This window comes from Anser cygnoides, chromosome 2 (genome assembly GCF_040182565.1).
Source record: "Anser cygnoides isolate HZ-2024a breed goose chromosome 2, Taihu_goose_T2T_genome, whole genome shotgun sequence".
In the NCBI taxonomy this organism is placed as follows: Eukaryota; Metazoa; Chordata; class Aves; order Anseriformes; family Anatidae; genus Anser; species Anser cygnoides.
In genome coordinates, this window is record NC_089874.1 from 42,782,523 (window position 1) to 42,805,450 (window position 22,928).

Below are 22,928 nucleotides of genomic sequence, written 5' to 3' on the forward strand. Positions count from 1 at the left end.
ATCCAAGTGGGTGAGAGTGCCTTCTAAGAATCTTGGTGGATCCTGACAGATCTAAGGTCAATAAGATGATTGGGAATGATGATTTCTGAAAGCATATTTCACCTACAAATACTGGCAGAAATGCAAGGCTAAGAAGATTATGTATATATATGTATATATATATATGTACACACACAAACACCTGGAAAAAAGAAATTGAAAGTGGAGGTATTTCCTCAGAAGTGGAGGTATTCCCTCAGAGATGTGCTGAGGCAAATGTTTCAAAAAGGGCTATACCAGATAGGCCTCTGTGAGAGGCTTACTGGATGTGCTTAGATAGGTCCTGCAGATCAAATGATCCTTCCTGGCACAGAAACAATAAGATTGAAGATACTGATCCTCAGCATGGCCTCACCATCTGATTTCTCACTTTTCTGTATCAAAGATCAGAGTCTGTTTTTCATCGGCAGGCCTTGGGTTATTACTCAACAGCTGTCTCGGTTGTTTGGCAACATCATACTGTGTCCCTAAGACTTGGCTGCAAAACTGTCAGTTGGCCTTCCTTTCTTACTCCATACTGTTCTAGACAAGCAAGCATTTCCTCTGGAGCCTGGACTCATTTCTCTGTAGTGATGCCCAAAATTTCAGCAAGCAGCCCTATATGGTTTTGACCAAATGGTTGAGCAAGAAAACAAGTTTTTAGAGGTTACTAGGTAAAGACAAAATCCATAGGAACTCTGTAGGAAGTCTACATAAATGTCTCTTCGGTAGGAGGAGAATTCTTTCAACATAAGAGTGGGATGTCTCCAGGCTGATATTCCCAAGTTGATATTGCCATCTTTCCTAATAAATCTGTAAGAACTTAAAATCTCAAAGCCAAATTTCAGCTCCCATCAAAAGCTACCCTGGAAGGGTAAATGAGGTCAGAAAGGGCTGTAATTTTTGTTATTGATTTGTATGAGATCCTACAGTGATGGATAGCAGTGAATTAAGTGGTGTATGGTCTTCAGTGGCATCTGTGCCTCTTTCTAGTTGCTTTGTGTTGTTTGAGTTTGATTTGTCTCTTCAGAGACTCTCTCAATTTATTGGGAAGATAGTTTATCATAGCGTTATTCCGTTTTTTCCTCCTGCAGTGCAATGTTGATGCCAGTTTGTTCCCTTACCCATTTTGGGGTTTTGAAGGTGGACAAAATTGCTACTGGTACTCCATAATATGACCAGTCAGGCAAATGCTTTCCACACAAAACCATTTCTAGACTGGCTAGTTTTGTAAACTTGTGTGTAAATGCTAGTGCTGCTCTCTGGAAATTTTTGAGTTGCAAGTAATATACAAACTGAGATATTGAAGTGTGACTAATGCTTGTTTTGCATAGTTCGAGTTGATGATTACAAAGTTTGAAGCTTGGATGAATAGAATTTAGTACCTAATACTGTGCAGAGCTTGTTTTTATTTTACGTGTAATCAATTGAGTCTTCTGTAATGGTTTCTCTTTGAAATGTTATGTTGGTACCAATACATAGACTTCACTATTGCTGTGTTGTATTACCAAGGGCAATATGTGTTTAAATCACTTTATGATAAAACTTTGCATAATCTACTCGTACAAACTAATTAAATGTCAGGTCGTTGTAATACAGAGCTCATATTATCACTGTGGGTCACTAGAAATAGCAATTAGTAATTCATGTGTAATCCAGTTAAATTCAAATTAAGAGAAAGAATGTTGAGTCAGAGTTTTGTTCCTAATTCCTAGTTTTTATAATTTTGTACAGGTTTATGAGGGCACCACTTAAAAATACAGCAGAAGAGGGTTTTAATTGAATTTATATTGCTCGAGCATGGCTCTTAAGTTGTTCTAACCAATGGTCTTATGAGTGACTAGTACTTAGAAATTAATTAACTTTAGAACATATAGATATTTTGGATGTGTTAATCCTTCACTAACTACACTGTTATTTTTCTGATGGATATGTAATGGTATGAAGGAGCTCTCGATTCATCTTTCACAAGCAGAAACAAAAGAAGTGGCTCGTTGTAGGTAAACTATGCAATTCTTCCTGTAGTGAGCTATAAAAAATGAAGGAGTACAACAATATAAAGATACGGAGGTTGCTGCAGCTTGTCTTGTGTTGGGCAAATGTAAGGGAGAAAACAGGAGAGCATTTTCTTCCATAAGGAGCTCTGCCACACTGGGGCGGAGGTTCTGTTGTTCAGAACGTCCTGCTCATTATTCCCCTGGTTCGAATTGCCTGGTGCCTGAGGGCGAATGTACCACAGGGTGCATGATCTTACCCTGCCACTTATAATCCTGCTCCTGCAGCCAAGGACTTGGCGGTTGCAGTCAGCGTGCCCTTGCTCCGGTGGTACTCGGTCATGCTGTAACTGTATTGCAGCCAGAGCATAACCTCTACTGCTACAGTCCTCCTTATGGCTTTGCTGTTACAGCTCCAGATAAGGAGAGTGTGCTCAACATTAGGTACCATCATCTTGCTGTCTGTATAGTTTTTATAGGTGTTTTCTTTAATTATTCTGGATATATTTGGATTCAGGGTTCTTAGTGTTTGCCTTTCTTTGGTTAAAGCCTCGTTAGACTTCCATCATATTTCATCCTAAATAGGATATCCTGACTAAAATGTCAGTGACATTCTTATAATGGCCACTTCTAAAAGAAGCTAAAATACTAGTTGTAATTTATTTATATGGCATTTGAAAGGTCGTAGGTGATTTAGAGACAAACAGGCATTCTGATCATGTAATAGCGTATCTCAGATCATCTCAACTTCATCATAATTGGTGCAAGCAGTGTCAGAGCTGGATTAAAAGACTTGGTGTGAGGATACCTACAGTTCCTAGCCCTGCTCTTGAGTACTCACTGGAACTGCACAAAAACTGTCATGGGTTTCACCAGGTGTCATATATGTGACCTGTTGGGTGTTGCCATCACAGTAAGGAGGTCTATTGAAATCACTTTGAAATCCATTCAAGACGAAAGGAGCAGCATATTTAAGGGTGCCTTTATTGTGATAAGTACCAGATTTATGCACCTACCTTAAGTTGCCAAGTTGAAAAAAGTTGGCCTTCTTTTTTCCCTTAACAAAGTGGACATTTGAATTCTAACCACAATCAGCAAAGCCCATGACTTTCAAATTAGGGATGACAGGTATACCCCACTGTGCATAGTTTCAGAGAGATGTTTTTGGATATGAATTTAGCTTTCAACAAGGGCATGATTTCTTTGTAACTTTCCTGTCATATTCACTTTGTCAGATAGAAGTCTCCAAGCATTCACAAGTATGTGGTTATCCCAAAATATTGTTTGTACTCTGTTCTTTAGTCTGTGCAGTATAACTGTATGTTAGTAACCCACAATGCTGCAACATATTGAAAGCATGAACTACAGAATCAAACATACAGAGATTAATCAAGTGCTGTGCTAATCAATTTTTCATATTTAATTAGAGCAAGTGTTTTGCTTTGGAAAGTTGCCGTGAGAGCTGCAGAATTTCCAATCCCAGCAGACTGGTACCAAACCCAAAAACCTCACTATGTGGAACGTGGGGCTGGTGGGCATCAGAGGGAGTTGCTCGATTTTCCTTGGAGTATGGAGAAGGATGAGATATGCTTATGTCTCTTCTTTCCCAGACAGATGATTTAGTAAATATTACACGTGGCTATATCATTTTACATCAGCTATGAGCCTTGTATTTTGGAGAGAAAACAAGTATTTTGAAAAGAGGGAAAGAGTGTTACAAAGGACTTGGAGGGTGGATGCTGGCACGCTGCTGAAGCAGCCCTTGCTGGCTGAAGTATTTAAACACTGTTGTGCTCTTCACCATTGCTACACAAAGGCTGTTAGTTATGCTGGCTCCATTAAGGTGGCATCAGAGGTAGATCCCACCATCTATTGTACAGCCACTAGAGTAAATATGCAAGTGTGCTGTTCACATGCATTTAGAAAGGGTAGTGGGAATGTTGTTTTCCCTCCTTAGAGCCTAAATTCCCCATTGCTTATCAATGAAATAAATGAGAAATTTGAAGAATGTCTCTGAAAATAAGCCTGTTTTGGAGTAATCGTTGCTCGTGTAGTTAAAGGTTAATTTGAGCACTCGAGGTTGTACAGGATACCAAACAGGAGAGTTTGCTGTCTTTATGTACGTTGCAGGCCGTGGCATCATGACCCCATGGCAGGGGGATTGGTAGATGATCTTTAAAGTCCCTTCCAATCCAAGCCATTCAATGATCACCTCCCTTACAGCTGATGTTGACAGAAAACTCTAACAGGTTTTCAGTGCTCTGGGACTGGTTTCTAGAAGTCTTGCACATGCCTGCCCTGCAGTGACGGCAGGAGTTCCCGTTTCCTTTGCCTTATTAGCTCAGGTACTGTTAGCAGCAAAGCTGCAGCCACGTGCAGCTCAGCACAGGCAGCAAAAACACAGGCTGCCTATCCAAGGAAAGCCAGTCACAGCGGTCGGAAATCTCCCCTTCCCCCTAAAATCACACAAACCTGTTCAATTTTAAGATATATATATTATATTCATTTGTGACTTTGAGTCATTTGGTTTTCTACCCATTATGGCTTAAATCACAGCTTTTACTTAAAAACAAAAAAATGGTGTTTGAGATTTTTTTTTTTTAAAGAGAGATCAAATGGTAAATGTAGGTAGAAGTTATCATTTGAAAGAAGGTGTTTCTTCTCATGGACATTTAAATGTTTGGAGATCTTTAGTTACGAAAGAAGTCCTGCCAGAGTATGGATATTGAAGTGACTTAGTCTCCATTTTGTGAATGGCAAGAAACTGTAAATTGAATTAGCTGGGAAACTGGGATGTTTTCATCCGTGGTAATGCATGAGTCAAAACAAACTACAAATGTACCTAAGGTCTGATAGGTTAAGTCTGGTTCAACCTGTAAGCGTTAGTGAAGAAATAGCACGATCTTGCTTGTGTTGCAGGAGCTAATGGAAATTGCAGCATTAATTGCCTGTGCACCCATATGATGACATGAAGCTGCTTGTATGCTCTTCGCAAACAAATGGGATACAGATGTTTCTTGTACAAAAGCACTAGATATCCTTGTAGCATCGCAGATAGTGAGAAGAAACACAAGGGCATGGATCTTGATTTCTGGAGATGGTACAACAGCCCCATCGCCAGTCCACTCTCCTTGCCCTGCAATGTGACATTTACAAAAGCTCTATGGCACATCTTGTGGTTTATGTGGGTGCGTTTAGAAAGCAGGTGCTTACAACCAAGCAAAAATAAAGCAGATTTTTTTTTTTTTGAGTATGAGTCCATATGAGTTTACCACTACTGACAGAACTAGCATACTGCCTTTTCAAACCATTTGGGGGGGGAGGTCTGTTGCTATATATGGAGACGGCAGTGAATACTACTGTATTAGTATAATAATACTGATTGATAGAAATACCCATTGCCTTTTGTGGACAGCCAGAGGAGTTGCCTTTGTGAAGACCAGAACTACCTCTGTGCCCATGGAAACAGCAGCCACTGAAAAGCAAACCCGCCAGATTCTTGTGCGCATTAGCAGGAACATAGAGGGAATGAGATCGTGGTTGAAATAAATCCCTTACCTTTTTACATTCTTCCCGTTCACTTTGGTAACTGCGGAACTGAGAACTCTGCGTTCAACTTAATTCTACATCTGTTCCCTTCTTTCTGTCCCTGTTGCTCTGAGGCATTGGGCTCAAATGTTTCCCAGAGCTCTTGCTAGGGTACTGCATTTCCAAGTATGCTTTATGCAAGCTTTCTTTATAACCACAAAATCCTACGTGTTGGCTGGCAGACTCTGGGAATGCAGCCTGCCCCTGCATAGGAAACTTCAGGTTGCTTAGGTATGAGAGGTGAAGCCATATTATGTGGGGAAAAAAAATGCTGAAAATGCTTCACTTCTTGGCTAGCAGTATCACTACTTGTCTTTGCTCCTAGAAAAGCTGTTCATTTAGACTGCCCTGCTTTGTTTTCATAAATGTAATCTATAGAAGTAATGATAAGCCAAGCAAGCTCTAAGGGTCCTGGCACCATCAGGCTCTTTAGAATTCATTGTACCAGGGGAGAACATCTGCGGTCTGAAACCTCGGGGGTTTGGAACGGAAGACTCTTCTGTGTGTTGAACTGGCAATGAACTATTTTTAAATGTCTCTCTTATTTGTTAACACTGAATAATGGCAGTAAAAAGGAAAACATGATATCATGTAGTTTCACAAGAGTAGGCCGTTTCTCCAAAATTCTTTTTCTTAAGTTACAGCTTCTTCCCTCATCTCTGAGTCAGTATCATCACAGAATCACAGAATTGAAGGGGTTGGAAGGGACCTCGAAAGATCATCGGGTCCAACCCCCCTGCCAAAGCAGGTTCCTTAGAACAAGCTGCCCAGGTAGGCATCCAGATGGGCTTTGAATATCTCCAGAGAAGGAGACTCCACAACCTCCCTGGGCAGCCTGTTCCAGTGCTCCGTCACCCTCACTGCGAAGAAGTTCTTTCGCATGTCGGTGAGGAACTTCCTGTGCTCTATCTTGTGGCCATTACCCATTGTCCTATCCCCACAAACCACTGAAAAGAGGTTGGCCAAATCCCTCTGTCTCCCACACCTCAGGTATTTATACACATTGATGAGAGCCTCTCTCAGTCTTCTTTTCTCCAGGCTGAACAGACCCAGGTCTCTCAGCCTTTCTTCATAGGGAAGATGCTCCAGGCCCCGTACCATCTTTGTGGCCCTCCGCTGGACCCTTTCCAGGAGATCCTTGTCTTTTTTGTACCGGGGAGCCCAGAACTGGACACAGTACTCCAGGTGAGGCCTGACCAGGGCAGAGTAGAGGGGGAGGATCATCATTGATGACTACAACACTTCTAGCAGTCCAGATATGCACTTGCACTGCATTCAGGTCCAAAGTCCTGAATGTGTGCTGAAATTGTTTGAAATTCAGAGAAGCTCATCACTGTGCTGTCTGCCCTGAGTATGTGGCAGTGGGCAACCTTTCATTATATGCTCCACCAGGGAAAAATCACACATCCCCTCCCAGTGACTGACGAGAGGCAGTGAATTCTCACTGCTTTCTGCTCTCCATCACCCTGCCTCAGCCCGTCAGCTGACAGATGGTACACAGTCCTGATGTATAGGTACGGAGAGATTAAAGAACAACCCTACAGCAAAATAAACCCATAGGACACAAGTAGCTTTTAAAATGACCTCAGGAGCCATGTCAGTCAGCGCACAGTATAAGATTTTTTCAGGTAGGGATTATATCTGAGGATTGTATCTATTGTTCAAACTATAAAATGCCCTTCTGCCAGCCATTTGCCCAGCTGTTTCTTCCTGAGCTGAAGGAGGGAGCTGGATCTAAGGTTCCCAGTGTCCATAAGCAGAGGTTATAAATCTATCTAGAGCTATCTATCCGTCTACCTGTCTACACCAAATGTCTCTTTTTAAAACTATATTGGCTAAGTTCTGTGTAAAACGGAGCAGAATTCTCCTGTGATGTTGATTACAACACACACTGTGCACATTTCTTATTTCCAGGGGATGATGACTTAAAAAGTTGTTGAAGCAGAGAGCAGCACACAGGCCTTGATACAGTTTAATGGCAAATCACATTTGTCAAAAGCGCAGATAAGGGAGCCTCGCTCCAAGCAATTTCTATAACAAAAAATGGAACAAAACTTGACCCTGGACTCTGCACCTGCTGATCTCAGTGTGGGAGTTTTGCTTGCAAGAGAGCAGTGGGATCAATCCTTTAATATGAGGGGCTTTGCCAGAGTCTGCCTTTCATGCCCTTCTCCCTCCTGCCAAGGGGGGGAGAATTTTAGCCAAAGATTTATATATATATATATATATACATATATATATATTTTTTTTTGAAGGGGATATGATCAGTTTGGGTTTTGTGAGCTTTTAAAAACCTGAAGCAGAAGCCCACAGCAGCTTGGCAGTACCATAGCATGGTGAAGCACAAAACATGTGTATGCAGTTTACTGGCCTGTAGAAAACCACCAAAGTATTTCATCTGGGCAGTTCCCTCAATTGGCATTACCTTAAGTGACTTTCCTCTTAATTTGAGGGTGGCTGGTTTGTTGTCCTACTTAAACATGCAGATATTTGGGGGGAATAAGCGTTTTGCGGGAGGGTTGGTTCTGTGCTCTTTACATGCAAAATTATTTGCAAGACCACTGCTGTGTGCACAACATGGTCCTCAAGCAAGAGATGTTTGACCATGTCTAATGTAGGCAACGGGGGGGAAAAGAGCTGAAATCAGTGTGTTCACAGGTGAAATCTCAGGTGTTCACAGGATATTGCACCATGCTTATCTGTGTGCTTGGCTTAAAACCAAATCACTTTGATCGCTCTGGAGTGATTTACTTTTAACAGGAAAGCCTGATGAATTTTTAGACTATCAAAGGTAATAACGACTCCTCTGGAATTTCCTATTTTAAGTTTGGACTTTAACTATTTAATTAGCTATTTACTTATAGACCATGTAGCACAAGGCTACAAACCACTGAAGGAGCAGAGACAGAATTCTCTGTACTTACACCAGGAAAAGCTGGAGAAGCTTTGCTGAGGAAAGTAAAAATTGGCCAAGCCAACTGTTTGTCATGATCCTTCAGTCACAGCAGCCAGTCCGCTGGTGTCAGATCTATAAAGAACTGCTGGAGTATGTTCAGGGGAACTCCATCTTCGCAGAAAGTACTGGGAGACAAGTGGTTTCCTCCCAGGTCTTCACGAGAGAGGCCCTGCCTTGCCTGAGCAATGCTCATTTGCAGCCTCCAGGCCCTTCTTGCCTCAACAGGACTATGCAGGAGGGAAGGTGGAGGGACAAAGACGCCCTTATGCTGCAGTCTGGTTCCGATCTTCCTCTTCTGTGTGGGAACCCAGGCCTTGACTTTGGTCTAACCAATTTATAAGCAACTGAAAGCACTCTGGAAAGGAAATATATGTGATTTCATCCACCATGACACACTGTAGAGAGTTGAGTTATTAAAATGCATGAGAGTTCCTCTTCTGAGCCAAATCGGGAGCCACAACTCTTCTCTGATCTCAGGCTTGGCAGTAGGTGAGATTTTTGTGACAGTAAGAAAAAATATGGTACCGTACCTGCTTTCCTGTGGTTTTCTGATTTGCAGGCTTGCCAGGTGCCTCCTAGCTGGGACAGCCTCTAAGTGCTGCAGCCTGAGACACGTCCCCAGGGCTCAGCAGGGCTGGTGCCCAGGGACTGCTCCAGCTGCAAAACTGGTTGGAAAGTGAGATCTGGCAGTTTTCAAAGCAGCTTGTAGGCATGGGAAAACAGACTGAAACTGCTCTTTCTCAGGTTGTAGTGGTTACTCGCGAAGTGCAAATATGGCAGAAAATCACCAGTGAAGCTGCCATGACTCCTATGGCAGAGTAGAAGGTACCTGTTTGGAGCTCTTCAGGATTTAACGTTGTGCAAAATCAAGGTTACGTCAAGCTAAGTCAACGCCACGTCTCATCCCTTAGGAAAAGACTTGTAGGAGCTGGTCACAGTGAAGCTGTATTTCCTGGAGTTCCCATCAGGTTTCCCCTACTAAGCAAGTGTTCTCTTGTTGAATTCCAATAGAGCCATGAAGAAATGAACAAAAACTAGAGGAGGGCCGAGACCACTGACATGAAGTGCTTGTGCTCCTGGCAGGCTCAGAGATGTTTTTCCCTTATACAAACATTTTGCTCCCCCCACCATACTCCTTACCTCAGTTTCCTGGCAGTAAAAGACTAATAAAGTTGTGCTGGTAAACAAGTCATCCTCAAGCACTGCATTGGTGGCCGTGTATGATGGTGAGAGACTTCATGTGTGGTCGCCGTGTGAAAACCTATCATTTCAAGCAACCGCTAGCATAATGCTTGCACTGTAGCTGGAGCTTTGACAACTTACTGGAGACCCCTGCATGCAGCTCCTGCGAGCTTGTTTGAGAAGTCCTGCCCCAGGCACCTCTTGTCTGGCTCTTAATTTCCTCCTTGGGAGACAAGGTGTGTGTGAGAGGAGATGTCAGGCCGGGCTGTTTCAAACTTCAGCGCAATCACGAGCTGCATGAGGCTTTCAGCAGCTTCTCGCCGTGTGCCCGCGGGGAAGGAGTGAGAAGTGTGCGTGCACCCTCGGTGAGCGGAGCAAGCTCCGAGCAGTGGGGTACCAGCAGCGTTTCTGGAGGCACGAGGGGCATTCCCAGCCCATGGCAGTGCCCTGTGATGGTTGGCTGATCCTGGGAAGCTCATGCAGGTAGTGCACGGCTGGCACTGCAGAGGGAAACAGCCCTTCCTTCAAAATCAGACGTGCGTTCTCAGGCTGTGCTGTGGCAGCGGCAGGGTTTCTGTCTTCTCTTTCCGAGACACACAAAAAAGATTAATTAGAGGGAGTTTTAAAATCTTAAAAGGCTTTTTTTAATTTTTTTTTCCAGTCAATTTGTAGTGAGGATTTTGGAGCATAACCCAAGTCTTTCCTGCTGCATTGTTGTGTTCCCAGAAGTGGTGATTAGCAACCAAGATAAGTAGCTGAGGCTTTTCTGCGGAGATGGTGTTCTTGGATGCAAGGCACAGCCATTCCCATGGCAGCACTGTCTGCTTGGTCCCTGCTGCCCAGCACTGGAGCTGAGACACCATTTTCATCGCATCCTTCCTAGCAAATCAGAAATAGGGAGCTGGATGTTTTTATTCGGTAACCTGTATGTAACAAGTAACTTCTTCCTTCTGGCATTAAGGTATTTGCCTTTATTCAGCATAAAGCACTTCAGTGGGCTGCTGAATTACTATTAGCTCCCACTGGAGAGTACATGAAGTATATTCCTTGTGAAGCAAACTTATAACATGCTGTAAGCTCCAAAGCACTGATGCAATATTTATGTTGTTCCACGTTCTTCTGGCAGATTTAAGCATAATATTGTAAACTGGCAGGAGGCTGTTATCATCTAAACTCCTGATTATGTCAGTGTTTTAATTTTAAGTTCTGTTGCACACAGCAATATATCCAGTTACATTATTTGTGTATGATTCCTTTTCTAGAAAGGAGAGCTATTGATGTTAGTGACCTAGGCTGAAATACCCAGTGGTTTTTGTTCTCTTTTTTTTCCCACTTGGAGTGAACTGTGCATGGTTTGGCCTCCATGATCTCAATCATTTATCCAAAAGACTTGTTTTTCAGTGCAATGGCAGGTGGCATCTCTCTCACTGGTAGTGTTACCTGTAACTCTTGCACTGAGATCCTATTAAACTTGGAAGTTTGTAAGGACCTTTCATCATGATGCCTTCAGTTTTAAGCCAGACTAGTTTTTGATTTGCATTCTGCTGGCAGAAACGAGTAGCCACTTCCCCCCATTTGCCTTGTCCTCCCCTTGAGAAAGGTCTATTAGAGCTAATGTGCACTGTGCATGTCAGTCCTCTCTCCTAATAATTTCTTTATTCAGTTTTGCATTTAATGCAGCATGATCTCCAGTTGGCTATGTCAGCCCACAGTCTTAAGAGAGCACTGTAAGCTTTACAGATGATCAGCACCTATGAAACCATTAATTTTCCTAGAACACTGAGCTCCTGTTTAAGCAAGAAAACATCTTTGAAAAGTCTGGTAAATGCAACGCTCTGCAATCTAAAGGAGCTTCATGGATAGTTTTGTTGCCTGATAGCAAAGGGAGTTTCCTGAAGATTCTGAACTTGCTGATATGTCTGTGGGTGCTACTGAAAATCTGGATGTGGGCAATTGTCTGCGTTGTTGATGATAGCTGTGAGACTGATGGGTGTTTTGTATGCCTGAAAGTAATTTTTCTGGTATCTAAAGGTAGGTTGTCCCAAATAGTTGGCCTCATCCTATAAGCAGATGAATTCCTCTAGAATTCAATTTACCTTTATTCTGTCAGTAGAGATAACACGTAGGAGGGTCTGGGTTGAACATCTTTTTCCATTGCATGTGATGCTCATATAAGTAGTACATCTTCAATCAGAAAGTGCACTTAAGTTTTTAACTTAAAGCACAGGTAGAAACTTTTTGCTTCAGTCCTTAATGCTAAGAACATCATTGAAAACTTAATTGCATCAGTGACAGCGTAAGCCCACTCCATAGAAAGCATTTTATCACTTTAGTTCCCTATAAACACAGATTTGTTCTTGGCAGTTAAATATTGAGACTGAAATTTATCCCAGCTAGTTGAGGAATGGTAGCTTCCCTGTGTGGCCAAAGAGGAGAGGTTTCCCTAATCATGTCTCAAGTGGGCTGTATCACCTCTGCAAGTGTCTCTCTCTCCACTGATTGCATCAGCTGCTCTCCTAACTTAAGTGCTTCAGCTCTGAAAGGTAAGGATGAACCATGGGCCTGAGGAAAGATGCATTTTTGTTGTTGTTGTTGATGAAAGTAGGTAAAATACTTACAGTCCAACCAAATACTTTTCATTCCTCTATTTGTTGCTGTGGCTGTCTGTGAATGTCTCTCTTCCTTTCTATTAATGAATACACATGTGCAACTGCCTGCACCCATCTGCCTTTATTCAATAAATGTGCAGGCACAGACGTTTAAATCAAATATTGATACATACAGCCTTTAATATGTAAATTTGTGTTGTGAACAAAACCGTATCTGTCTGTTTTTTCATGGAGAGGCATTTCTTCTGTGGTGACACATTTTTTGATTGCTATTGTATTCTGTCTACAGTGGCACATGCATTGATGCCTGAATGTCAGAGGGTAGGAACAGTTCCTGAAGTATGTTGGGGAGAGAAATAAAAAAGGTATAAGGAATTTTTGGATGTAATAATTCTCCCTCTGTTTTGATACCAACTTCCTCCTCATCCAAATGTCTTCTTAGCAATTAGAGACTTAAGGTGCAAGGTGTACTAGAGAGTTCCTAACTGATCCCAAATAAGATCTGCTGGAGAGTAAGATAGGGGGGCGTTAAAAGATGCACCTGTGTACACAAATAAAAGCAAGTATTAAAAGCCTTAGCTTTCAGAATTTGTAACACTGAAAGTAGCAAACTAAGGCCTTGCTTGGCAGGTGCTTAAATGGGTTATAGGACCCTAAGCTGAGTCATGGTAGGGGAGACCCCAGCCCATGGCTGTGGACAGTTGTTGCTGTGTCATTTGTGATCAATTATCGTGCTTGCTAGTAATTCTGAGATCTCCAGGACCCGTGGTTTCAGGAATCCCCTCTCCCTTTTCTCCCTTTTTTTTTTTTTTTTTGACAAGAAGTTGTTTGTCAGAAAGTCTACTGGAAAAGCAGGAAGGAGTCAGCTTTGACATTTTTACAGCAGGGCATTGCAAGTAAGTATAGCTTTAATGGGGACAACGCTGCTGTATAGGCGTTAAAGGATGACATGATGAACGAACTGCATGGCTGCGCACACTTCTCTACAGGTTTTAAGCACTGGAAGAGAGCAGGAAAGAGGCCTTTCTTTTAACTTATGGTGTAGTCTGAGCATATTTTATTCTGGGACACGAGTAGGAGTAGCTCCTGTGTGCTCCATCCAGCAGCCCCCACCCCAGGACTGCTCTGCGGGTGCAGCCATCTGTGAAGCTGCCCAGTAGGAAGGAAACGAAGGGCCCCATCCCTGGGGACCACGACTGATGGCTTTTCGGCTGGGGCTCCCAGAAGCAGCTCTGCCACTGCAGACACATAGCATTTATTATGTTTCTAAGGAGAGATTTAGGAGAAATGAAGGTAGGGATGTAAAACTGTAGGGTATGTATGGTTACTCAGTGTCATAAAATGCGAGCTTAAGCTATTCAGTCTGTTAAAATACTTTGGTTTCCTCATCTGACCTCAGAACTCTCAATGGAGAATGCTTGCATGTCACTTATGGCTTTTTTAGTATCTCCAGAAATGTCAGAAACTCTATTAGTTTTTCCAGAGACACATATGCAGAAATAGATGGCATTATTACAGTGGTTTATAGAAAGATTACTGGCTTAAACTACCTTTTTGTCTAGACAGACTCCAGCAGTTGCACTGTGGCCCAAAAGTAACTGTAAAAAATGTATTAAAAATCAGTGTTTTATTTAATGCTGTAAATTGTACTTCAAAACAACTTAAATAGCATTGCCATTATGTACGCAAATGCAAGGAGCAATGTCAATAAGTTGGAAGCTCTGTGGGTTGTGTTTTATGCTTTGTGCTGTGGCAAAGGAATGTATTAAAGAAACCTCTCAAATATACACATATGTTGTAAAAAGTAACGCTATAAAACATCAGGAATTGAAATGCTTGCAGTAAGTGTTCTGTGGGGTTATGCTGCCTTCATAAAAAGGTTGTCAGCACAAAGAGACTAATTCCAGCCTTAAATTAACCAGCTCAGGGGAGCACATTTTGGTACTGAGTGGCAAGGCTTGTGAATCACTCCTGGAACATTTGCCCCGTGGATGGAGGAAGAACATGGTCCATAAAGTTCACAATGGGTCTGAAAAGCAGAAATGTGCATTGGAATCCTATTGCGTTTGTTGGCGAAACTCAGCAGCAGGGAGTCTGTGGTTCATCAGCTCTGCCTTCCTTTAAAAAAAAGGGGGGGGGGGGGGGGAAGAAAAGCACTGGGGAAAAAAAAAACACACATGGGGGAAGTTCCTCTCATCCTGTGCCCTTTTTTCTTCTGTTTTCTCACAGGTTTTATTGTTGTCCTGGGCAAAGTCTTAAGCTTTGAATTGTACAGAAATGTTTTCTGAAGAGCGGTGCCCAGATAGGAGGGGACAGGGCGGGCAGCCCAGCTCTCAGGTTCAATGTGTTCCAGATGCCCCCAGCACCTCCGGGTGGGAATGGCATCTCCTCCCTTCCTCCTTCTTTCCCGCTGTGTGGGTTGTGGTGTGCTTAAACTACTCCTCAGCCCTCGGAGGAGGCTTTCTTCAGGTCCTTCCCTCAGAAAACACAGCTTTTGTGGGGACTTGCCGCTCTCGCCACGGCTTCCAAAGAGCATGGTAATAATCAGAAACGTGAGACTTCCTTCCGTAATGCATCAGAGATTTTTCCTAATTCTCTTAAAAAGTTCTATCGCTCTTGCACGTAGCAAGTTGGAGAATGGTATTTGATCAACGTTATTTTGTTTCAAGAAAAACCAAGGCTCAACAGGGTTTTTGCACTCTACTCTTTGTCCTAGGAAATAATCACCTACCTTTACTGTGCCGTTTTAACGCTACTTTTAACCACTTCTGCGCGTGCAAATATGTATTAAGCAATACGATGCCTGTTAACTAGGTGTTCATGAGCTGTGATAGATTACTTTTAATGGCTGGTATTTACCTACTCCATCAAATGCTCTTTGATAGGCTGTGGCTACGTGAAAGACGGAGCTTAACTTCACCGAGGCAGAAAGCAGGGAGCGCGTCCTGAGAAGTTAGAGGGCTCGGCCGGATTATTAGGAGCGCCGGTCTATCGGCCTCTCGTGCTTTCTGTCTCTATCTGGCTGGCCTATTGCCATCTTCATGCCAGTCTCCATGGTAACTTCTTTAAGGATAAAATAACAGAAATGTGAGTTAGCCGCCTGCCCACAGGAAAGCTGCCACAGTCCCGGTGCCAGAGCCCCGGTGAGACGCGGCCCCGGCACGCGCATTCCAGCAGGGCTGGGCAGGTTTCTACAGCTGCTTCCAGTTAAAGGTGAAATCTCTCCTTCCCCACTAGCCTGGCTGGAGAATGTCTCCTTAGCTGTTCTCTCGCACGCTTGGAAACACCCCTGGGTAATTCTTCCATGGATTGCTCTTCCCCTCCTGTTTGCAGGTTTGCGTGATTAATTTTACATTTTAAATGGCTTTGTCAATAAAAGCTTCAGTTTTCAAATGAAACATTAGCTGGTAACTGGGGAAATGTTACAGGAAAATGTTTACCAACAGTTGCTAGTAAATTAACGAGTTTGCTATGCCGCAGTTACATAGGAAATGGCAGTATAAAAAATGATTAAGAGGGCAAGGCTGTTTATTAGGAATAAAGCACCTGAGTCCTGTCCTTTACTTGGCTGCTGGAGCTGTTGCATGACCTTGGGCAAAGTCATTGTATAGTTCAGTGTCTGTTTCCCTACATGTGAAAGAAACAATTGGTTGTAGAATCACAGAATGGTTTGGGTTGGAAGGGACCTTAAAGAACACCTCTTTCTAACCCCCTGCTATGGGCAGGGACACCTTCCACCAGACCTGGTTGCCCAAAGCGCCATCCAGCCTGGCCCTGAATGCCTCCAGGAAGGTGGCATCCACAGCTTCTCTTGTCCACTTTCTTAAATTATTCTGAAGATGACAGGTGAGCTGCAAAGTAGGGCCATGTTGGCACCTTTTGGGGTCCTTAAAAACTGTTTTTCATTTTTGTGGTACTACTTCAGGAAATGACCTGTCCTTGAATCCCACCCAACATACTGAGCGTAGCAGTAAGCAGTAGAACTAGGAGCTATAGATGTTTAAAATGCACGTTTTTTTCTAAAAAAAAAAAAAAAAAAAAAAAAGTAGATTTCTTGTAAGCGTATTGCTGGCATTACCCTTTCTTCACAAGAAACATCAGTAGAAACCAGAACTCTCTTGTTCCAAGCTCCCTACCTGAACTTCAAAAGAGAATTCCATGAACCACTCAGTCTAATTAGATGAGACAAAACCTTGTTAAGAAATGTTGTTATCCCATTCTGGAACTGTCTGCATGTCACACGTGAAATGTGATAGACCTGGAAGGTGAGGGTTATGGTGCTGAGAGTCTTTAACTGAAAAATAACCCTCTCCTTTGGGGTTATTGGGAGTTGGAGGGCTGCTGGGGTCAAGAGTTCTCATTCTGAAACAAGTTTTAAAAGTGCTTGTTCTCCTCTTTGCATTTAGGGCTCAAATTCTTCTCAGCTACCTCTACCTCCTCCCCCAGCATGAGCAGAAGTCTCACAGTTCCTTCAGCAAAGTCAATGATTTAGGTAGCTATTTTGAAAATGTTATTGTCTCGAGAGCCTTTTGTTGTGGTATATTGAAACAGTTGACAAGTGGAGGGATCTAGATCTCACTTTTGTCTCACTTTCTTGACGTGTCATATGTAAAACAATGTAGCCCTTGAAGTTTGCACGTCCTTGCCTATGTGTTGTAACCCTTGCACAGCCAGGGCGTGCAGCCTTGGCAGCCCCTGAGTCTGGTGTGGGACAAAAGGGCGTGTAACAGGTTATCGTAGTTCCCCTTCTCGTCCTGAGTGCCCTTGATAGCAGCTACTAACGAAATAAGGAGAAGAGGTAATGAAGTGGTCCTTCACCTTCTCTCTCGCATGCATTCTTTCCTACAAGGTAGGAAGCAAAGACTTTGAAGTGACCCTGACAAAAGGGAGCATGCACAAACTCCTCTACGGAACATAAGGAGCTTTCCTCACAGCCACCCTCCTCTCTTTTTCTTGGGATGCCTTCTGCTGAATCTTGTCAAAACTGGAAAGTATTTCAATAGGGCCAGTATAATAAATCTAGTGTTTTAGCAGGTGCTACCCTTGTGCATCCTTCACCCTTGTGCTGAGTAGTGGGCATTTATTTAAAATGTTGGTGAGACATGCTATTATTTCACCTCGGTGAAATGAGACATGGTATCATTAATTGTGGGTTGTTGACAAGGTTTTTGTGGAAACAGCAGAGAGATACGTTGTGCTGTGTGGAAAAATTTAATGTATAAATAGAAAACTGAGTGGAAGCCTTTATTTTGGCATTCATGGAAACAGGTGAAAAGAGATTTTGAATGCAAATACGTATAAAAATAAGGTGTTCTGAATGAATAATTTAGCTTCCTGTGGGAGTGTATGAAATTGATCATTTGCTCAGCATCCCCAATTTGGAAATTGCTGTGTTGTATCAGCCTGACAACAACATTACATACTCCTCTTACGTTGGTGTCAAAAGGCAATCATTGGTCAGAGATCATAAATATTCACGCAAACAGATGGAAATATAGCATTTACTTTTTGGATTGGCTTCTTTATGGTAACTGGTTCAGCTGTCTCCACTCAGGATGAACCGTGCAGAAGGGAGTTGTGGCAGGGGGAATCTCTTCACTCTCCTTGTTGCCTATTAGAGAAGACAGGTTTCTTTGATAGCAAAAAGCTGGATCCAGTCCCAAACTTGCTTCTCCTGCAGAAGGGCTGTCTCCCTGCAGTGACTGGTCCCCTCCTGTGATAGCTTAATTTTTCTTCTGAGAACACTCTTCCCAGTGAGCTGTGCCCTGGAAATGCAGCATGGCTCTTTTCTGGCAGGTCTCTACAGAGCTAAGGCAGACAAATAACATCTCTAGGCTTGGCTATTCATGGCATAGTTCGCACTGCAGAGCGTCCAGACCACCAGACCGCTGAGTCTTGAACAGATCTATTAGTTACTGCCAGAAAAGTCCTGATGACATTGCTGTAAACACAGCTGTCTTGCTACATCTTGCTACGTTCTGGGAAGGAGTCCCTTTCTTGCAGATTGTTGGGAAAGGGTGATTATTTGCTAATTTAAAGATATAAACAAAACTGATACTCTGATCAACAATGGTGATAAGAAAATAAATAAAAAACCCTGCAAAAGTAAATAAAAAGACTCATTGTCCTTAATATTAAAGACAGTTGCCATCTTGCAAACAGAGCACAGGAACCAAATGAAGTGTTTTATTGTTCATTTGTTTCATACAACAGTAAACAATTTATTTTTTTACATCTGTGCTGAAAATAGTAAATTCCTCCTTCTTGGGATGTTTGCTTCTGATCAAGTGTACATGTTAGGCAGATACATTTATTGATGAGTGGAGTGTTTCAGGTAATACTAGGGTGCCTGTCTGAGCATTTTGTACTTGTCTCCAGTGCATTCTTCTTTTGCTGGAGAGAATTGTTCTCATGCTATCATGTTCTGCTTCTCAAAGTATCCTGCTCTGAGGTATGTTCTTGTTTTGTCTTGCCCATAATTAATGGCACGCAGTACTGTTTGCAAAATTAAAGGACTCTGAGTTCACCTTAGCAGTTATTTACTGTCACCTCAGTTACTTTACTTCATTATCTGTTTTGCCAAGTAATGTCTGAGGGTGTGATCATGTGGAAAAACCTACTTGTCACCTCTTTAAGGTTGGTGCACAAATCCCTGTGCGTAATGGCCACTTATCCTTGTTCTGTAGCCTATAAGTGCTACTAGGCACAGGAGAAAAAATGGGTACACCCCGCTGGGATGTCGTCCCTAAGAGAAAAGCCAGTTGGTGACTGCTTCTGAAGCTTTCTGCTGAACACTGCTAATCCAACTTCCATTTCTGCTCTCCTGCTGCTGATGCTTCTGCTACTACAGGAGTTGTTGCTACTTTCTGCTTCTCTACTTCAGGGCTTGCCTTAATGTCTTGGGACCATTCAAGGACACTCAGCAGCCCCCATGCAGGCAAATAAATAGGAGGAAGAAAATTGATTCCCTTCCTCTGCGACAGAACTGTCTGGTTAAAATAGCAGCACGTGACACCATTCTCCTCCAACATCCCCAGAGTGACTGAGGGATCTGCTGAGAAGATATTGGTGTAGAGCAGGACCTCCAATAACTTGTTTGGGTACTGTAAGTGAGAGATGAGGAGGTTCAACAAAGATCTCCAAAGACCAAAGAGAAATTGTAACACCACTGTACCCTATGTATAGAATCATAGGATGGCTTGGGACCTTAAAGCTAATCCAACTCCAACCCCCTGGAGTTAGTGGCCAAAAGTTGCCTGCTTCATGTGTTTGTCTTCATGCCAACTACATATCCTGAAGAGTAATGCACAAGGGAAACATTGCTGACTGAGCTTAGATGTAGGGCTTTGGGGGTTGAGGGTTAGGTCCTGATCTCCCTCAAAGTCATACAACAGCATAAGGGGTTGCTCAAACTTGTTCTGTCCCTGTTTCACCTCTGTAAAATGAAGATGGGTGGGCAAAAACAGCTCACGTCCATCAAATCTGCTAGAACTACGAAGTGTCTGTGTTAAAGGTAAATATTTCCTTTTGTATTCACATTATGGATTTCCTTAATGCATATTCAGTACCTAATCTTTTGAAATTTATTTCAAATAGATAGGAGCACTATATGAAAAAGGATTTGCACACAACTCTCAAATGAAATTTCTATTGCAAATGATAGAGCATGGGGTTTTAGAAATTAGAGGTAGCGGAGATTTTGTACCTGATTCAATACAGTACCATGTATTTTTTTTGCCTAGACTGTGGTCATTTGGTTTTCCAGCACTATTTAATGCATCTGTACAATCTGGACACTCATTTTAACCCAGGTACCTTTTGTTGAGATCAGTCTGCATGGCACTATTTACATCCAGCAGAACTTGAATACTTTCATAAGATTTCACAATGGCATTTGACAAATGTGGCACTAAAATTCAAATCTGTTATGTCTGCCGAGTTCCCATCATCACATTTTGGAGGTGGGGGGAGGAAGATCTGTCGAATGTAACAGTGATTGTTATGATTTGTTCCTAAGTGATTCAGCTGCCTGGAAGTTGTGAGTTATTTTCCTTCATAATTTTAGGATGTGTTTTTCCCCTGTTCTAACTATTCTCTGCATTTTTTTTTATAAAGAAATGGCTTTAGACTTGAAAGTATGTGTTTCATAACTGTCATCTGATTAATTGTCATTTGCTTTACTTTGTTCCTTTGGCGTATCCTCGTGACTTTATAACCTGAGTAATCTTTGATGCATGCTCAAAACTCATTCACTTCAGTTGACTTAAGTGTAAGTAGATGCTTTAAAGGCTTTGCTGCAGCAAGATCTCAGTCACCAGTGGCCTGAGAGATTCATTAGTTAAGTTCTTTAAATACCATAAAATGCGTGTCAGAAAGCTTATCCTTAATCTGTGGTTTGGCTAAGAGAAGGTTTTAGCTTTCATTTTGAGGGGATTTTTTTTTCTTTTCTCCTCTTTACTGCTTTGAAAATGCTTGATATTTATAAATGGAGCAGAGTTCTAAAAATTCCACTGTCCTTGAAAGGAATGTTCTGAATTCCCCTGTGTTTCCATCGCATAGATGCCCACTTTATTGCAGGTTAGGTGGCACTTCAAAGCTCTAGCTTGTGAAACTGTTGGCTGGAAGTCACACGAGAATTTTTGTTCTAAGTTTTAATGGGAGTCAGAATCAGATTTAGGTTTTGTCAGATTCTAAAAATTAAGAACAAAACAAAACAACAACAAAAACATAGACCATAACTGCTTGTTTCATGCCAGCATGTTTTATGATGTTGTTTCATCTTCTAGTTGGGAGTGGGGATATGGTCTGCCACCCTATACACAGCTACGCGGTAAAATCCCAGGAACCAGTATTTGCTCTCCTCAACGATCCGCTATTGCTTAGAGCCCTGTTCCCAACACTAATGTCAGTGGGAGTTTTAATGAGGTAAAAGTTTCATGATTTGACTCATTGACTTTTAGTAATACTGCTTGAATGAGAAGTGTTGAATTCTCCCACAGCTGGGATAGTCCTATGCTTTTTTATGATGATAAATAAACTTTTTTTTTTAAACTATCTGTGTAAAAATCATGTTGTAGTAGTTTTACTCATCTTAAGCAGATCTACCTTTCTCTGAGGAAAACCATGCCTTTGAATTGTTTTGTGGTCAATGGCATTAGAAAAACAGGTTGTCTTGGAAAAACACGTTTGCCAGTGTTATGCATTGGAAAGTGATTTTTTCCATCCTACCACTCATATTCTGGTGCTGATGAAAATTACAGCCATTAAGTTTGTCTGCTTTGTCTCAGCTCGACTAGCATTTTACTGCTAGTTTGTCACTAGATCAGAATACTTCTACTTGCCTTTTTCCAAGGAAGAATGCAAGTAGAATCGATTAACATTTTGCTGTAACAAGAAGCAAGGATGCTCTTCCTTTAAATGTGATCTCTGCATATTGCTATGAAGTCAACCATAATTTCCTCAAAAATCAACATGCTATGGAAGCCAAATATGGTTTCCTTCTTACTCCTTGCATTGTCTGAAGACATGGCAGTTGTTGCAAGTAGGATAGAGAAAACACTGTAGCCAGGAAACCTAGTCTTTATGTGGGGGTGTGTTAAAAAATGTTAGATTTCCCAGGTTTGCATAATATAACCAAGACAAAGCATGTGGAAGAAAAAGAACTGTAAGAATGTTAATATGGCTCCAATTGCTGAAACATATGGAGCCAATCATTGGCACTGCCTCAACACAACTGGGAATGGAAATTAGCATTTTTCTCAGAAAAAATATGGGATATTTTTTCCTACAGTCTCCCTAATTTTTGTTGCATTTTTTTTCTTATATAACAGCAGGGATATTTTCGAGAGGAAGGCAAGGTACTTTGCCTTCAATATTACTTTCTAGTCTTGTTTTTGAATGTCCTAAAAACAGGAGAATTATAGGCATGGTCTTGTGTGCAAATTAAAAAAAAAAGTGGACTTAGTACAGAGTTGAGCATATTCTCTAACATCGACACATTCTACCATGGTGTACACTAGGGGAGAAATGGCTAATATTTTTTCTGGAAAAAAATGCTGATATTTATAAGGTAGTACCTGACAGATTGCAAGTTTAAATTATATTTGGGTTGTGATGTGTTGTCTTTGATTTTTAACATGGATCTGTATTTCAGTTCAGTGAGGTGATGAATCACTTTTGAAAATAAGGTTTTATAAAAATAAAATTTAAATGCTTTTAAAATCTTATATTTTGATATTAAGAATCCTCTGACATTAATAAAAACATACACAGTAACTTCAAAAAATAACTGTGCTACAGAGAAGTGATTGCTTGATTACTTTTCTTGTTTTACATCCTTCTCTCCATCACTTCTGATTTTAGAATTGTTTTGAGTGGAGAGAGGAGTGTTTTTTTTCTTCCTACAGTACCTGTAATTTTAAAGATTTCTTGCTCTTTTTCCTTTGTAAAAAACTTTATAAAACAAAACTTTACTTTTTATTACTTTTATTATTTTGTTTACCTTCTTTTACTGTTACTACTACTACTATTTTGATTATTCCCTTGTGAACCAAGCAAGCACATACTTAAGTTTATACAGAG

General features: G+C 41.7%; 1 protein-coding gene across 16 annotated transcripts in view; it reads left to right on the forward strand.

Moving 5' to 3' along the window:
- The window catches only part of RBMS3 (RNA binding motif single stranded interacting protein 3), a 702,788-nt gene that overhangs the window by 158,557 nt on the left and 521,303 nt on the right, over positions 1-22,928 (forward strand). For 5 of the 16 annotated variants that reach the window (XM_066991141.1, XM_066991143.1, XM_066991142.1 and 2 more), the window contains one exon: positions 1-14,445. This exon is cut by the window's left edge. The exons of the other annotated variants lie outside the window; for them this stretch is intronic. The gene's annotated coding sequence lies outside the window, so the exon portion shown is untranslated. Of the gene's footprint in view, positions 14,446-22,928 lie in introns of those variants that run through there. 16 annotated transcript variants of the gene reach the window in all.